Source organism: Medicago sativa, chromosome 5 (genome assembly GCF_051527215.1).
Source record: "Medicago sativa cultivar Bolivia chromosome 5, Bolivia_mono, whole genome shotgun sequence".
NCBI lineage: Eukaryota > Viridiplantae > Streptophyta > Magnoliopsida > Fabales > Fabaceae > Medicago > Medicago sativa.
The window spans coordinates 61994597-62011159 of record NC_140753.1 but is presented as its reverse complement, the minus strand read 5'-3'; the positions used below and the strand labels follow the sequence as shown (position 1 = coordinate 62011159).

Genomic DNA, 16563 nt, shown 5'->3' with positions numbered 1-16563 from the left:
ACCGCAGGCATATCTCTGCATTTTTCCAATTACAAACCGACCACCTCCACAGTCCAGCAAGCAGCAGAGGGGTACACTTTATTGCTGCTGTTCACTACAAGCTTTGGCATCTTCTAACAACGATGAAACCAAAATACTAGCTCAGAAGATTATAGTGACATCTTGAGTCATGGTCAAATAATATGAGATGATTGCCTGTTGAACCCTTGAATTCTTCCCACCTATGACGCATTGAACCCAAGAGACGGTGTTACCTGTTGTGTTATTGAGTATGATTATTACTGTAATATGATTGTAAAGCAAGGAAAAAGATTCATGTACCACTCTTTTGGTACACCCTTTCCATACACCCATGACATGGCATTAAAAAAAAAATGAAAAAACATAAGAAATAGATTATGTTAATTGAAAAGGAAAAAAAGAAGAAAAAATTTCAGATCTGTCTCTCTCTCTCTCTCTCTCTCTCTCTCTCTCTCTCTCTCTCTCTCTCTCTCTCTCTCTCTCTCTCTCTCTCTCTCTCTCTCTCTCTCTCTCTCTCTCTCTCTTCACGGTCGAAGAACAGAAAACCAAAGGTGCGACTCTCTCCACGCGACCAGGTCTCTCTCCAATTATCTCCGACGGCTCCATCTCAACCCTCTCTCCAACGGCTCTATCTCTCTACCCATTCTTAGGCGACGGATTTCTCCATCTCTCACTCAACCTTCTGCGAAGGATCTCTCCATCTCTCCCTCAACCCTCTGCGATAGCGTCTCTCCCTAAATCGTTCCAACAAATTCCGATCTGAATACAACGAAGGAGATTGATTCTTGCTCCAAACCCATCTGTAAGTTTGAAATTTGTCAATTAATTTTGTTATCTGAAGCCATATTCTTTTATCATTCCTCTAGTGTGGGGGTGAAAAATTGAAGTATTTTAATAGAAAACATTGTATAGATTGAAACATTGTTACAGTCTGTTAATTTTGTTTTCATGCTTTCATTTCCCAATTTTTTTAACTTTTCTATTCAGTTTAAATTCAAATGGTTTATTATAAGATTTGGTTAGGTTAGTTTATTTGTTTGTGTTCAAATTTTAATTATGTTTGTATTGAAACAGGATCTATGATAGCTTGTAAATTTGCAGCAATGGTTCCTGATAGAGTTCTCTCCATGGCCTTGCTCAATGCAACAGGTGGTGGTTTTCAATGTTTTCCAAAGGTACTATATTATGTGACCCTTGTATAAATCTGTGAAATGTTTCAATTTTTTTTTTACGGCGTTATGTGATTAGAAGCATTGGTGATGCAACTTTGTAGCGCTAGTTAACTAACTACATTGGGAATTGGGATTGGGTGTCTTTGTGGAGGGAAATGTATGATGACTTTAGTGTATTTTACATTGTTTTATGAGAGAGATAAGTGACAGAGAAGTGGTAGTTGGGATTAGAGAGAGAGAGTAATATAGAAGAGAAAGTCACGGTGACTTTCCCTCCACAAAGTCACGAATCGCGATCCGGGTGGTGCTTGCTAGTCACACTTTTTAATTACAAACGTAGTTCAGGATAGTGAAGTTGCATACATAACAAATGGAATTTCTTACTACTGATTTTAGGTGATCCTTGAGGGTGGCAATTGAGTCCAATTATCGATCATCCAAACCTTTAGGAGAAATTTAGTTGAGAATTTATTTTTCTATGCTTTTGAGTGAGAATTTCGTAGTACTGAAATTTAGATGTTTGAGTGATTAAATGTATAAATAATATCTAGATTCAGCTGTTTGCAGTTTTTCCAATGCTTAATACAAATTTAATTGGAATGTATCTGCAATTAGATATATAATGTTGGAGTTATGATCTGTTTGACACATGTACATGGTTTCCTATGAACTATTATCGGCCTTTGCACTAGTTTGGAGTTTTCCTCCGGTCCTTATAAGAGGTTCTTGTTCTACCTTTTGCAGTTTGACCGACGAAATTTCCGTTGCTTACCGATTCTTGAAGGCAAAGAGTCCTGAACAAAGAGCTGAAGTTGACTTGGACACCCACTATTCACAAGTAAAGCACGTTCTTGGTTTTATTTATTATTTACAATCAACATATAAAAAATTGTCTCCCTAACCCCTCTCCCCAGCTATATTAAACTTACCATTAAAGTAGTGATTTTAAAAAATTGAATCACTCAAAATGTATTCGTATATGATATAAAAGAGTCTGGATTATCATTTTGTAATGAATATTAACATTAAGTTGAAGAAGACTATCTTGTTTTTTCAGTCTTGGGTCTACTCTGAAGTCTGAATTACTGTTAACAGCCTAGAAATCTGTGTTAATGTGCTATCTTTAGGATGAATATCAAAAACAAATTTTATATATCACGTGCAGGAATATCTTGAGGAATATGTTGGAACCGTGAAGAGGAGAACCATATTGTATCAGGTACAACACAAACTGAAAAGAAGCTTCAATTTAGGTTGTTGTCAATTGTCATGACTTGATATACCCAAGGTGAAAGATAAGAAAGATCTTGGAATCATGAAAGTCAAGGTCTTGTATTATCAGTTTAACAAAGAGGAGGGATTGGTTGTACTAGAAGAAAAGATGAAAAGTGTATGGGAAGGACCATAACATGATATAGTGGCTCAAGAAAGAATGAGTGATTCTTTGATAATTGACAGATTTCTTTGTAATGTTTTGACTTGGATGTGTAATATTAAGGTATTATAAACATTCCTTATTTATTGTAAATCAATGGGAAATTTATCAATGAAATATCAAAAGATATAGATTCTATGTTTCTTGAACTCTTAATATCATGTGAAATAGTGATAAAGACAATTTGGTCATGAAAATAAAATGTGGTTACACCTTTGTTAAAAAATGGTTAAACGCAGATCATTTTTGGATAGTTTTCCTAAAGTCTGTCAAACAATGAAGATCATTCACCTCACTTTATTATCATCAAACAATGAGTAAATAGTTTAAACTCGAATACATATATCGCCTTAAAATGCCTTAAAATGATATTGTTTTCACTACATTTTATCACTTTTGATATTTCAGCGATAACTCGCCTTAAAATAATATTGTTTTCACAGGAAAATTATGTATAACCAAATATTTGAAGTGTGTAACCACAATTTTACAAAGGTGTAACCATGTTTTTTTTCTTTCATGTGTTTAAACCAATTTTACAAAGGCGTAACCATTTTATCGAACACATGATCTCATTTGATCACTGCACTAATAGCCTTTCCAACCATAAATAACCTGATTTACAATCGGCGAGTTTATCACGCCTAAAGACGGACAAGTTCTAATTTATGAAAAAATAGTGGTCACGTATTTGTAAAAATGTAGTCATACATACCATATATTTGGCTAGTTTATATTTCCCAGATGTAAATAATCTCGTTTAAGGCGAATCGAACGCATGATCTCATTTGATCACTGCACTAAAAGCATTTCCAATCATAAATAACATCTTTTACAATCGGCAAGTTTATCACGCCTAAAGACGGACAAGTTCTAATTTATGAAAAAATAGTGGTCACGTATTTGTAAAAATGTGGTCATACTGACCATATATTTGGCTAGTTTATATTTCTCAGATGTAAATAATCTCGTTTAAGGCGAATCGAACGCATGATCTCATTTGATCACTGCACTAAAAGCATTCCCAACCATAAATAACCTGTTTTACAATCGGCTAGTTTATCACGCCTAAGGACGGACAAGTTCTAATTTATGAAAAAATAGTGGTCACACATGTGTAAAAATGTGGTCATACAGACCATATATTTGGCTAGTTAAAATTTCCCAGATGTAAATAATTTCGTTTTAGGCGAATCGAACGCATAATCTCATTTGATCACTGCACTAAAAGCATTTCCAACCATTAATAACATGTTTTACAATCAGCAAGTTTATCACGCCTAAGGACGGACAAGTTTATCAGCATTTTTGTCTCTATCCTCGATCAGATCATCTCCTGCGCTACTGTTATGCCATATTCTTGCCCCTAATCCAACGGCTCAGATATAAAACAAATAAAAAAAAATGAACAATTTTAAGGAGAGAGAAACAAAGGTGTGTTTCTGTGTCCATCTTCAGTTCCATGACTACCATGTTAACCATTTTTCAGAATTTGCCACAAATTTGTACCCATAATGCATGTATCTTTAAAATTTCCTTTCAAAAACTCATGCCACACAAATCCCGTTTATTCATCAATGGATTAAGTTAAATAAAAAATCTTAAAATGATAGAAATTTTGGGAAATTTGTAATTGAATTGAATAGAGGGGAAAGAAGAAGAAATCAGTGATTTATCATCTTAAAGAGCCTCTGTGTTTTTTTTTGTGCAACACAAAATGCTCTCCATTCACTAGCAAGATGTTTTTCCTGCATAGCATAATTTGTTTCTCAGCAGAAGGATCTGGCCAGACGAAGGACACGAGACCGTCGCCATGAAAACTCGTACTCCACCACCGTGCAAAGCTTTTGTTGGTGGCGGAAAACAAACAGGATCACCGGAGAGGGAATTGCGGCGGATGATTTGAGATGAAAGGGGGTGAGGGAAGTTTGAGAGAGAGAGAGAGAGAGAGAGAGAGAGAGAGAGAGAGAGAGAGAGAGAGAGAGAATGGTCTCTGAATGAATCAGAAAAACAAAATAAAAAATGGGTTAAGTGGAGTGTGGGGCCCACATTGCCATATGTCATTTTTTTATGTTGAGGTAGGATGGTGTTTGCCACATGGGGGTGTTCACCTATCGGGACTCGTAAAGCAAGGTAGTTGAACTTGAATGTGATATTGAAAATTAGGATTCATCGAGGGAAGCTATTGTTGACCGTATAGTTACCCTAAATAATTTACAACATATTCGATATTTAAATTATATAAGTAATTATAGTTATATTATTTTCAACATCCAATTTATTTTAAAGTATTATATTAAGTGGCACATAAACAAAATGATAGTAGTGATTTAAAAACTTACAAACATAAGCAGTGGAGTCGAGTAAGGATCCTCTTTATTTATAAAAATAAATGGAGATTGTCATTTAGAAAAACACACATAAAATAAATTGTGGGTACACCATCATTAATTCTTTTCAAATTTTTTCTTAAAAAAAAAAATTCTTTTCAAGTTTTGTTGTGTTTTTATCTATTCAAATGAAAGAATGAAGAACATCTGGATTGGAGAGATCTTAACTCAATGGAGTCGGGGTTCAAACTTCAATCGTAATTGTAGGTTATACCATCATTAATTATTTTTAAGTTTTATTGTGTGTTTACCTCTCCAAACAAAAAATATGGAGAAGATCCAAGATGGAAAGGATCTTAACTAAATAGAGTCGGAATTCAAACCTAACTTATAACGTTTGGCTAACAATTTCAAAAGTCTATTTTATATACGAATTGTGTTATATCTAGCGAAGGATAAACACATCAAATGTCCCAAAACAATATTTGGTGTGTTTTAATTAGTAGTCAAACTTTCAACCTCCTTCTTTAGTGGAAAACCTGTTTAATTAAATAGGCTATATAAAAAGTTTGAGTCTACCCTTTGTTGGATTAATTATTTAATTAATCAATTATGGATTGACAATAATCAATTATTATAAGTTAATCTTATAATATAAATTATGGTCTATTGTGTTAAGCACTAATTAGTTGATGAATATGTGTGATTGGGCCATTGTTTCTAAATGGACCGTGATGGGTTGGACCATTTAGCTAAGCCCAATGAGAGGTCATTGCCCTCAGCCATTTAGCTATTTAAACGTCATCCCATCAAACGGTTAATTATTCTGAACAACATTGTGAAAACCTAAAGCTAGACGGAATGAGGTAGTCATCCCTCTCATGCTTGTCAGCGGTTATCCTTCATCAACCTAATATAAAGGTACACAATTCTTCTTCCTTCTTTATTATTGATAATATGCTATAACTTGTATCTATTGATCTATGACTAAACACTAAAACTTTTATCACCCTTCTTATTAAACGAGCTGGGCCGAATTAGACTTTAAATAAGCTAGACCATAGACCCCTGTCGTGTGGTCTGACGCATGTTCCCACCCCTACTTAACTGTCACTTTAGTTAGCCAATTTGGTCATCTGATGTGTTTTTTTAGTCATTTTGATCATCAAATGAATCTTTTGTTAATTAACTTAGTCCATAAAATTACAAACAAGATACACTTAGAGATTTATTTAAATTTAAATTACTAACAATGTATGATTGTGATTAATTTAGTTAATTTAAATTTTGATCACTCAAGGACAAAAAAACTTTTATTGTTGAGTAGTAGTTACTCTTACCCGATGACTGAGTATTATTGATTAAGATAACAATATATAGTTTGCCCTGTAAATTTGGAAAAATGCTTATAAGAGTTGAAAGCTTAAAATATTTGACCAAAAATTTAAATTTTGCTTGCTTGTAAGTTTGCCCTTCATCGACTTTTATGTTCATTTTAATAATTTTGTTATCGTTATATTTAGCCATACAAGCACTAAGTCTAACTACACTACTTTCGAAATATCATACCAATTTGGTTCGTTATATGACTTATTCTTTTGGAACATGGATACATTTAATGCTGGAAGGGGACCGAAGATGAAGTTATATTCGGAAACATAATTTTTCATTTCTTTTGTTTTGTTTGTGTTGGGCTTTTTAAAGAATTTCATGAAAAAGTTTTGCAATAGTCTTAGTTGTAATTACGACAATGACAATGAGCTCTGCAGAGCCAACTAGAACACATCACTAATTGTTACTCCCTCCGTTTCAAAATTTGTGTCGTTTTACGTGTTTACACACATATTAAGAAATGCAATGATTAAGAGAAAGAGAATGGTTATTTTACCAAATTATCCTTATTAACTATTGGTTAGTTTTAAAAGTAATACTTTGGAAGTAGTGTGCAGAGTATTAATTGGTGGGTACAATTGAAAAGAAAAAGTTATTATTGCATTGGAAACTGAAAGCGACACTCATTTTGAAACAATTTTTTTGGCTAAAGCGACACTCATTTTGAAACGGAGGGAGTAAAATATAAATCATGTTTGGAGCTTGAGCCTTTTAAACAATTTCATGAAATATTTTTTTTTCTTTTTTGTTGGTGAAATCCATTATCATCTCTTCATTATTTCCATCCCACGTTTACTTATTTATTTTTTTATTTCATTTTTCGCTTAATTTCATTTTATAAATTTTACAAGTTACTCAAGATACCAACAAATCAACAATTCTTATGAAGAATGAGAACATAATCTAATTTCACGTGTCCGCATACAACTTTGAACACTCACAATCTTAAAGTTAAAAACTTTCTTCACAGATTACCCAACCTAATAATCAAGTCTCACTTCAACTTGATCTTCTTTGAGATGGAAGTATCAAACATATCTATGCAGCCAAAGAATACATCCCTACTAAAATATCCAACACTTACAAATCCCTCGAAGTTGAGAATTTTTTTTTTGGTACAACTCGAAGTTGAGAAATTATCCAAGTATAACAACATAGTTATAACTTTTGATGTAAAAACAGACCAACAATGAAAATGACAGCTTATTGAAAATACCAACAATGATCTTTTTGAAAATCCCAAAAAGAATATAAATATAGGTCAAAAGAATACAATGGAAATGAGTTTGTGCTAAGTTTTGATGAAAATTGTAGAGATAAAGTAATGAAAAGGTATATTCCAAATATTTTAAGCACTTACGAGACCATATAAGCAATGATTTTATTTTATTTTTGCTAAAAAAAAAGTATCCTTGTCCTTGATTTGATACAATATTGTCGATATAAATAAACCAATTTAACACTCCCCCAATTTATTTGACTCACTTGTTTTTTTTTTTTTTGTTTACACTCACTTGCTTGCTTTGGAACATGCCGTGAAACAAATCGAGTTTTGTAAAATAAAATTTTGAAAGAATATAATTGATTTAGATTAAAAGTGAGTTGAATTAAATTAATATGAATTTTGCAATTCAATATAACACCAACAAATCACACTTTGACTGAGAATGTGTGTTCAAGCCATTTGAACGTCAAACCAACCATACAATTAGATCAATTTTTTAGGAGGAAAAAGGTTTACAAAAAATTAAGTAAACCTTGGAAACGTGAGTACCTTTTGTATGGGCCACTAGGAATAGAAAAAATAAAGGTGATGAAGAAGATGAGTATGGAAGAACTAGAAGAAAAAAAAAGTAAATGAAGAACCGTTGAAGATGATAAAACTAAGTTTGTAACCGTTGGAGAAGATAAAACCTCACGTGACCTACATTTTATTTTTGGATGATAACTTTTCGGTTCTAAAGCGAAAGAGAACTTGATAATTTGGAGATTGACCGAAATGTAATTAAAATTTGATCAATAATTGTTTCATTCAGAAATCCAACTTAAGTTTTTATTGAACAATTCATTATTGATGAACTCATTAATCACTTGTGTTTTTTTTTTTTGAAAGATTAATCACTTGAGCTTAATTACTTGATTTAATCTACTTTTTTTTATTATGTCAATTTTCGTCAAATAAAATGTCATGTCAGCCTAATTTGGTCAAAATTTATGAGTATATAAAAACATAATGAGGATAAACAAGAGACTCAAAATCGATTAATTGAAACTAAATATTCAAATCTCACGATCGAGAAACCAATAAATACCAATAAATATTCCAATCTCGTGCGTAATTTAAACTGATGTGCGTCATTTAAATTGACGCATAATTTAAGTCAATTTAAATTGTTTTAACATTAAAATTAATATATAATTAAAATAAAATTTAACATTATACTTGAGCATTGACCCATTCCCTGCATGCCACGTGTTTTTAATATATTATTGAACAACTCAATTTCATTCACGTTTTTAAGTTCTGTACGTGTGGAGTTTCAATTTTATCCCATGCATGCATGTAAATGGGCCCAAAATCATTTATTATTTTCTTAAAATAGAAAGAATGAGAAGTGGATACGTGAAAAATAAGAGAAAATTCTAGGATCGATGAACAATGAACAAATGAGGTGGAAGAGAGAAACAGTATTTTTTCTCTCTTCCATCTGAATCTTAATATGTGGAGATACAGTATTTTTTAGGGAGCAATGTAGAGATACACTTATTTATACTCCATCCGCCATTTTTTTATAGATTACTTTAAAAAAAAAACTTTCGTTCCTTGATACTCTTAGAGGTATTTTTTTCTTCTAGAAATACCTCTATTTGATAGTAACTATTTACAAAATTTCACACGTTAATTATTTTTTTCTTCTAGAAATACCTCTATTTAATTTACACTATATAACTTAATAATGATGTAGTCTTTCGAAACTTAACTCACCCAATTTTTCTTTGGAAACATAGAAATCTCAATTCTACTTCTCTCTTATATGAACATATGAGAATATGAATCGTCCACACCTTACCGGTGTTTTGGATTTTCTTATGGAGAAGATTTTTGGCTATAAAAAGCATACATTTTGGGTTTTTCGTATGTCACCCAAATGTTCTAAACGTAGGATAGTGAAGTAGTATTTGAGGTCTATGTCAATTGGAGGTGGCATCTTTGTTTTATTTTTTCTAGACTATTATCAGCATAACAATAGCCATGACTTATATTAAACCACCTATTGGTATTTGTAACAGTCATACTAAATTTATTTAGAATATTTAGCATGTTTTCTTTGAGTTTGAATAGGAATTATCCATATGTAACCAAAAAAAAGAATAGGAATTATCCATACTCTTCAACTTATCTCTGGATTTTGGATGGTTTGAATGTGAATCCAAAAATTGTATTAGGTTTGAAGGTTTTTTTTTTGACAAGATTAGGTTTGAAGGTTGTTGAGGCATACAATTGACAGCAAATATATATATATATATATATATATATATATATATATATATTGCATGCAGTAACCTCCTTCCAATAATTCTTGAATTCAAGAACGAGTCATCAAAGAATCCATTGGCTTTTGCTTCAGTTATCAAATTCAGAAATCTAGAGTAATGTACAACAATGTGTTTTGAACACTGGAAGAGAGAAAAGCGGGGAAACATCAATTGCTTTTGGAGGCATCTTTTTGTGGAAGATCTGCACAATTTAGAAGTATTAGAATATGCAAAATCTTTCCAAGTCTAACCAACCCAAATTTTGATCATCTAAAGAATCAATGGTCAGAGAAGAAATAAAGATGCATGCATATACCTTACCTTGTGCCATATGGGTGTGCTTTTATTTGCGGAAACCTAGCTAAAGTCATTGTAATTAGGATTCATCATGACATTGACATGCATGGCGTGATTTAAAACTTCTTTAATATATGTACCAACTGGTCCACCACATTTTCACCTGGGAATAATGGCTGCAAAAGATCATAAATTGTGTGTTGGTGCCAGAGATATTATGAAATTAATGCATCATTTTTTAGATCTTAGTGAGGGTGACGTCCTTCCTAGGTGGTCCCTAAGATTTGTAACATGTCCCACAATGCATTGCTTTGATTATAACCAATGAGAGGCCTTGAGCCATAAAATTTATTATTGTTGATGTAATTTTTAAAGTCAATCTGAAGACATGTTGACCATATATGGCCAAGGCTTGCAATTATCATGCTCCTTGGTGTGTTCTACTTTTATACCATATATAACTCCAAAATCCAATTGATTTTACGTTAATTTGAAAACATGTTATACTTGTATTTTGTAGATCCTCTTGTACTCATTTTGAAAATATCACAAAAGTTGTGCATCTATCTAAATCCTGAGTTTTCGATTTGATTTTCATTTGTTTACTCTTTCTTTTTATATAATTTTTATGATTTAGGTGTGATTTTTATGGTTTATAAGTGTTATATAGATTCTCCCTCAGAACCAAAATTCCTACCTCAATTCAGTTTGCTCTTCATCGTCATTTGCCGTTCGCCGTGATTATGTGCAAATTCTTTACTTAGGAGCCATATATATCAACCTTTTTAAGTATGTTACTTTATGATTAAATAGTCTTTGATCTTTCTCACTTTTGTCAAATATTCCCTGTTTTCAGATCAATTTATGTCATATTTCACAATAAGATACACATGTTCAAATCAACATGTTTCATTATTGCTTGTTGTTCGGGTTCTGAATATGTCAAAATTTATTTATTTTAGGTACCCTATATAAAAGTGTGTTAGAGAAATGATTTACATAAGGGCTACAAATTGCTCGGCAGATCAATAATGGTTGTTGAGCCACTTTGATTTCAATGCTTATCTTGTTATGTTCACCTTTGCCTCTGCTTCTTTTATAAGTTATTTTGGCATATTAGTTAGATTATTTCAAAATTTAAATACTCATGCATATTGTTTATTTATTGTTAATATTATGAATTATGGCGATCCATGATCGATATTCATCCACTAAAAATCCATCCAATCCATCTATTAAACAAATTTTTTTTGTTAATGGATTGGTTTGGATCCATCCATTAAAAACTATAGATGGATGGAGTCCATCTACTTTATTTTAAAAATTCAATGAATCATCTCTTTAAAAAATATCCAATGGATAACTTCAAATAAATTTTTTTTTTGAAGGAAAATAATATTTAATAGTTTTTTATTTAATTAAATATATAATTGATAAAATAAAAAAAATTAATTATAAAATTAATTTAATAAAAAAACTGAAAGGAAAAAAATGAAAGGAGTTAAACATTATTGGGCTTACAAAAATGAAGTATTGGGCTTGGTTATATGAAATTTATTTGGTTTGAATTTACTAAAAAAACACTTTAATAAATAATACACCGCTTCAAATAAACACCTTATATGAGTCATAGCCTTTTTTAATGTATATTGTAGTCAGGTAATGGTTACATATTTAGAGCAAAATAAGAGCATATACCTTGTTTCTATCTTCTCCCTTCTTTATTTTTTGGGAATTGAGAATACCTTAAAGCATACGAAACTAATCACTTCAATATCAATGTGAAAGGAGTTCTTTTGCCGCTAGAATTTGAAAGCTTGTCTCACATCATCTCTTTAAATTTCTTACAAAAAATTTCTTATGCTTATCGAGTGTTTGAGATCACTTGGATTTTCTAATTTGTATCAAAATTGGACAGTACATGGCCTTTATTGAAGTAGTTCTAAATACATTGCCCAAAATTCTTGAAGATTCTATCAAGGAGCTACTGTCTTGGTTTGCAAAAGGCTTGATTTCAATTCACATTTATAGTTTATGTATTTCTTTCTCTTTTCTCTAATTCAATGCACACTCAAGATTTGACCTATTTGTTGAAAGAGATTTCACTACTGTTGTGCATGCATTCTGAATATATGATGATATATTTTAGGTACCCTTGAATATATGATGATATATTTTAGGTACCCTAAGTGTCAGATAATTGATTTATAAAAGAGCTAGAAAATGTGTACAAAGGTGTAGGTTTTTGTAAGAGGTTGTGTGGTGTCTCCGTTATCAGGAGGTATTCCAAAGTATAAATCATCTGAATGATACAATATTGGCATCATTGGTTGGATATATTGTCTGGAAATTTTTGTCTTAATCTTCCATAAACAATTCCATAAGTAAATGGATGATCTTTTGTTAATTTGGTTTTGAAATTACCAAATTGTTTAGATTGCAGTAAGTGTGTGAATTGTTTTCCGTGAAATTATCATCCAGATTTATCCCCAACTATGCTTTAAGAGACCTTATCACTACAAGAAATCCATGGAATTCCGACGAAACTTTCCGAGGAAGAAGTTGTTCCTTGCTAAAAATATGTTTTTTATGTCAATTTCCGAGGAACTCTTTCCTCACCATGCAACAACAGTGACATGAAGCAGCATTCCGAGGAAGATGTTCCTCGCTAAACATGCACCAGCCCCGGCCAAATTTGCATTAAATCATTTTTCAAGTCAGCATTGAATTACGGAGGACAAAAATTCCTCGGAATGTACATTATTGAAAATTGAAATTTATGCGGAAATATGGGTGGTTAAATTTTTTTGAAATATTGGATTCCGAGAAAGAATTTCCTCGGAATGTTCATTCAGAAAAATCCAGGCTTTTCTCTATAATACCCACTCTTTACATAATTTTTTTCATCATTTTTCTCTTAACACTTTCATTTCTCCTCCTCCTCCTCCTTCAATAATATTATCATCAACAGTTACTTCATAGCTACATTAAATTCTTCATTTAATTTTCTTTTTCATTACTAGACATGATTTATGTGGAATTTTTATGGTATCCCACCCACCTAATGGGAAAAATTAAAAGGCTCGTTTTGTTTGTTGTGGTTCTTTCTAAGGTTCCCAAAATTGATTGTTTATTCAAAATATTGTATCATACCTTTGACTACTATAAGGAGCTAGGCATTCAGCAATGCAACCCCATCTGAAGTTAAACTTGAGTCTAGCCCTTATTGATTTTGATGATGTTCTTGAACCACCTATTGCTCCAGCAATTCCTCAATCCACACAAACTACCGTGGCTCAAATGGTGAATCCAACAAATTCAAAATAATATTGGTGGTTTTTTAAAAATTTGAAATTCAAAAGTTGCACATAGAAAAATAATCATAAATTTAATTATTTTTTAAAATAAAATACATTATGAGGACAAAGTTCCTCGGAAACGCTAATCACTTTAGTTTCAGGCTTTACAGATGCGTCAGTCTGTGGCTCAGTTGTCAAATCATTATTTCGAGGACATTCTTCCTCGGAAACAAAAGTTCCTCGGAAATTTCATCGGTAAAGGGATTGCAACCAACTATTTTTCCAGGACGAGAGTTCTTTGGAAAAAAAATTGACATTAATCCGAGGAAATATGGACGATTTTCAAGGAGTTTTCTGCCTCGGAATTTCAGTACTTTCTTGTAGTGTTATTGAGTACATGCTTCATTGGATGAAAACTTGTAATTATTTTAGTATGTATTTGAAATTGTGTTGCATAGTTAATTTCCATTATGAAATCAAATTTCAAATGTTTGTATGAGAACATATTTGAAGTTGCAAATTTGAATGAAGTTTGATCTTCAAATGTTGGCAAATTTAAATCTGAATGAAGTCCAAGCAAAATCAAATTTAGTAGATTCACATTTTGTTTTAGTCTAGAAAAAGTAGATTCACATTTTGTTTTAGTCTAGAAAACTTTGCAACACTTTTAAAAACTTTTCAAAAATTATTAGTGTGAAATATTTTTAGTGTTATTGGTGATACAAAAATATAAATAAGTAACAATTTTTGAATGTTACTGATAATACTATAAAATGTTATTGAAGCTATTTAGTAACACGGATTTTACCTAACAATTGTTCAAATCTAACTAAGTTTAATTAGTATCACTTTTCTTGATTTAGTAACAATTTTAAAATTTTACTATATCTCAATTATGTAGTGTATTTTTCTATTTGGTGTGTGCATGCTTGTGCGCGTACGAGTGTGTCTTGATTATTTAATGCATATGGAGATGATGACGGAGAGTTTGATTGATTGGAGAAATGGTTGCCACATACGGTAGGTTGAAATGACATGGTTTAACATATAACGCCACCAATGGTTTCAAATTCAATAAATAAATGTCACCTATTTTTTTTTTTTTTATTACCAAAGAATGAGGTGGATTCTAGGGCGATGGTTCAATTAAGTCCCTCACCGGTGGACCAAAAAGAATAGACCATCAGATTTAATTAACGGTCTAGATTTTAGAAAAATAAAATGAGAATATCTAAAGATTACCACACACAATCATACTCGTATAAGTCCTTCACTCTCTTGTCTTCCCAAATTGAACTTTGTGCTCCTGTCTATGAAGTATTGGCAAGTGGAAATGATGGCAACATATGTGTGTATAATTTTCGTTTTGATGATCTTTAGTGAATCTAAACGAATTAAATCATAGCGAGCAGCAAAACAATGCCATTTTTTTTTTCCAATTCATTGCAACATGTTTAGTTGTGTCTTTTTTTGTCAAAACAATTGAATTGAAGAATGAAAAGGGATGTGAACAAAGAACGGATTACTAGCATTTTCTTAAGGAAATTGGTCAAATAATTGTTGCACCGTTTCCCTTTCCATGTTCAAACTAAGATCTATTTCCCTAAATCAAATTTACTAACACAGGGTACGACTAATAGTGGAAAATCTTGTGTTTTGGGGCCTTTCCTTATCTTCTCCATGACTGTAATCAAAAGTACCCCATAAATGTTAACAAAAGGCCAACGACGGTTGTTATGGAGGTTTCAGACAAGAGAATGGAGAGGAAGAAGAAAAAGATAATGTGTTATAATGTATACGGTCTATAATAGAGTGTACGGGTTTGATTAATCTTGTGGCTCTTAATTAATTTTGATAATGGTCCACCGGTGAGGGACTTGATTAAACCCTCACTCTATAAAGAAGCAAAAAAGAAAATAATTTGTAACATATGCATAAGACACCCTCAACATGGGCTCTTCAAATCAAACCTTGTCATCGATTTTATTGTTTTTCTACCGACACTCTCCTTTGGAGAGCTTCCCCACAGTTCCATGGCTTCCCCACCGAAATCCAACCCCGACAAAGTGGACAGGAAGTGGGTGAAGCCCGCTGTTCTAGGGAGAATGCTTCTTCAGATAACCATATTCATCATTGTCCTTCTATTTTACATTTATGACCTCAAAAATCCCACACCCATGGATGTGGAGGAGGTCGAGATGTTGAACAGACATCCACCTCCATGTCAGCCTGGAGCGGAGGACCATGGAGGAGGAGGAGGAGGAGGAGGAGGAGGAGGAGGAGGTTTGTTCACCATCTTCAAATATGTCGAGCCTTGAGGACGAGGAGGATGACATGGCAAACCAACTTCAAATATGTCGATAGAAGACAATGTAGATTCGTAGCAAATCAAGTTGGACAAGGTTGTTACTATTCATTACTACAGGTACATGCAATATGATACCATTGTACTCAATCATATTCTATATCCTATTTTATGTGCGCACGCGCGTGCGTGCATGCATGTGAGTGTGACTTGATTATTTAATCCATCTGGAGATCATGATGATGAAGAGTTTGAGTAATTGGAGAAATGGTAGCCACATATGGTTGGAGAAATGTCACCTATATTTATTTATTTATGGAAAATGTTAACTAGTGCTCTGGGGCACTGATTAAAGATTTTAAATACTAACTTTTTATAAAAGTTTGTGTAATAAAGTGTGTTGGAAATTGAAAACTTTGACATTTTTAAAGATTAATTAATTACTTAATTTAGAATGCATAAAGAGTGCCCCCTGTGACACTCGTTAACAAGACCCTTTATTTAATTACTTATTTTGAAGAAAAAAATGTCACCTATATTTATCATCAAAGCAATGAGTGTATTAATATCATACTGTTTTTACTATATGATTGAGTAACTTTTAATCTCTTGGAATCTCTATCAGATTTAGAAAACAAGATTTATTTGCCTCGAGTACATAAAAAAATTGATTACCTTGATTGAGCAAGTCTACTCGGTCGGGGTGAGAGAGGGAGGACCAAAATCCTCCCTTTCCTCCTGAGGCTGAGGCTGCTGCTGTGCCATCTCCACGTTG

General features: G+C 32.3%; 1 long non-coding RNA gene across 1 annotated transcript; it reads left to right on the top strand.

Annotated features, from left to right (window-relative positions):
• Positions 1 to 505: 505 nt before the first annotated feature.
• Positions 506 to 2777, top strand: LOC146923804 (uncharacterized). The gene is made up of 4 exons (XR_015009870.1): positions 506 to 823; positions 1096 to 1196; positions 1938 to 2031; positions 2359 to 2777. It is a non-coding gene; the product is annotated as an uncharacterized LOC146923804 (long non-coding RNA).
• The last annotated feature ends 13786 nt before the right edge of the window (positions 2778 to 16563 follow it).